Here is a 2,500-nt window from a genome sequence, read left to right as displayed (position 1 = left end):
CGGCAGGTTGCCTCGACCACCATCGGCACACGCTGGGCCCACGCTGGGCCCTGGTGCGGCAGGTTGCCTCGACCACCATCGGCACACGCTGGGCCCTGGTGCGGCAGGTTGCCTCGACCACCATCGGCACACGCTGGGCCCTGGTGCGGCAGGTTGCCTCGAGCACCATCGGCACACGCTGGGCCCTGGTGCGGCAGGTTGCCTCGAGCACCATCGGCACACGCTGGGCCCTGGTGCGGCAGCTTGCCTCGAGCACCATCGGCACACGCTCGGCCCTGGTGCGGTCGGTTGCCTCGATCACCATCGGCACACGCTGGGCCCTGGTGCGGCAGGTTGCCTCGCCCACCATCGGCACACGCTGGGCCCTGGTGCGGGCGCTTGCCTCGACCACCATCGGCACACGCTCCGCCCTGGTGCGGTCGGTTGCCTCGAGCACCATCGGCACACGCTGGGCCCTGGTGCGGGCGCTTGCCTCGACCACCATCGGCACACGCTCGGCCCTGGTGCGGGCGCTTGCCTCGAGCACCATCGGCACACGCTGGGCCCTGGTGCGGGCGGTTGCCTCGACCACCATCGGCACACGCTGGGCCCTGGTGCGGCCGCTTGCCTCGAGCACCATCGGCACACGGTCGGCCCTGGTGCGGTCGGTTGCCACGAGCACCATCGGCACACGCTGGGCCCTGGTGCGGGCGCCTGCCTCGACCACCATCGGCACACGCTCCGCCCTGGTGCGGTCGGTTGCCTCGAGCACCATCGGCACACGCTGGGCCCTGGTGCGGCAGGTTGCCTCGAGCACCATCGGCACACGCTGGGCCCTGGTGCGGCAGGTTGCCTCGAGCACCATCGGCACACGCTGGGCCCTGGTGCGGCAGGTTGCCTCGAGCACCATCGGCACACGCTGGGCGCTGGTGCGGGCGCTTGCCTCGACCACCATGGACACACGCTGGGCCCTGGTGCGGCAGGTTGCCTCGATCACCATCGGCACACGCTGGGCCCTGGTGCGACAGGTTGCCTCGAGCACCATCGGCACACTATCGGCCCTGGTGCGGGCGGTTGCCTCGACCACCATCGGCACACGCTGGGCCCTGGTGCGGGCGCTTGCCTCGAGCACCATCGGCACACGCTGGGCCCTGGTGCGGGCGCTTGCCTCGAGCACCATCGGCACACGCTGGGCGCTGGTGCGGGCGCTTGCCTCGACCACCATGGACACACGCTGGGCCCTGGTGCGGCAGGTTGCCTCGATCACCATCGGCACACGCTGGGCCCTGGTGCGACAGGTTGCCTCGAGCACCATCGGCACACGCTGGGCCCTGGTGCGGGCGGTTGCCTCGACCACCATCGGCACACGCTGGGCCCTGGTGGGTTTAGGCACATCTTCAAATTTCTGTCGTGCCAATGCCATTTTTATGGCTTGTAAATTCATACAATGGTCCCCTAAGCCTTCACGTGAAGTTTCGTTGGAAGATGACTCGTTTTCTATTTTTCACGATTTTCGAAACTTTTTGCGGTTCGGGATTTTTTAAAATTTTTTTATAAGGATTTTTGGCACCAAATTTTGTAGGCATGATCCTTCTATTTTTGTTGGCATGCACAAAAAAATTCAGCTAAAAACTCGAAGTAGAGAAGATTTTGTGACCGTTTGAAAAAAGTGTCCCCATTTCAGACACTTTAACGGCTACTGGTAGCAAACCTGTAAAATCTCAAATGCTCTTTAAGGGGGTGTGAATTCTCAGAGGTTTGATGAGGGATAGGGGGCCAACACAAGGCCAAGTACCAGCACCCATCGCACATCATTTGCGCACACCCCCCCGGCCCCCCTCCCAATCGCCGGAACCCCAATGCCGCCGGTCAGGTTCTCCGGCGGTACTCCGGCGATGCTCCGGCGATGCTCCGGCGATGCTGTCCCGAGTGAAAAAAATGCGGCACCAGCACATGCTGGAGCCAAGCATGGGCACCGTGGCTCAAAATCGAACTTCGGCCAAGGCCTCGACCATCAATGGCACATGATGACGCATGGTGATGGCACATGCATCGACCATCATCGGCATAGGCTGCCCTTCGGTACGGGCACTTGCCTCGACCGCCATCGGCACAAGCTGGGCCCTGGTGTGGGTTGTTGCCTCGATCACAATCGGCACATGCTGAGCCTTGGTGCGGGCGGTTGCCTCGAGCACCATCGGCAGACCCTGGGCCCTGGTGCGGCCGGTTGCCCCGATAACCATCGACACACGCTGGGCCCTGGGGCGGGCGCTTGCCCCCAGCACCATCGGCACACGCTGGGCCCTGGTGCGGGCGCTTGCCCCGAACACCATCGGCACAAGCCGGCCCTTGGTGCGGGCTCCTGGCTCGACCACCATCGGCACACGCTGGGCCCTGGTGCGGGCGGTTGCCTCGAACACCATCGGCACACGCCGGCCCTTGGTGCGGCCGGTTGCCTCGACCACCATCGGCACACGCTCGGCCTTGGTGAGGGCGCTTGCCTCGACCACCATCGGCACAC

This window comes from Durio zibethinus, unplaced genomic scaffold (assembly GCF_047325235.1).
Source record: "Durio zibethinus cultivar Kanyao isolate XHJ-2024 unplaced genomic scaffold, ASM4732523v1 HiC_scaffold_2, whole genome shotgun sequence".
In the NCBI taxonomy this organism is placed as follows: Eukaryota; Viridiplantae; Streptophyta; class Magnoliopsida; order Malvales; family Malvaceae; genus Durio; species Durio zibethinus.
The sequence above is the reverse complement of the archived record's forward strand: the minus strand, read 5'-3'. Positions refer to the sequence as shown.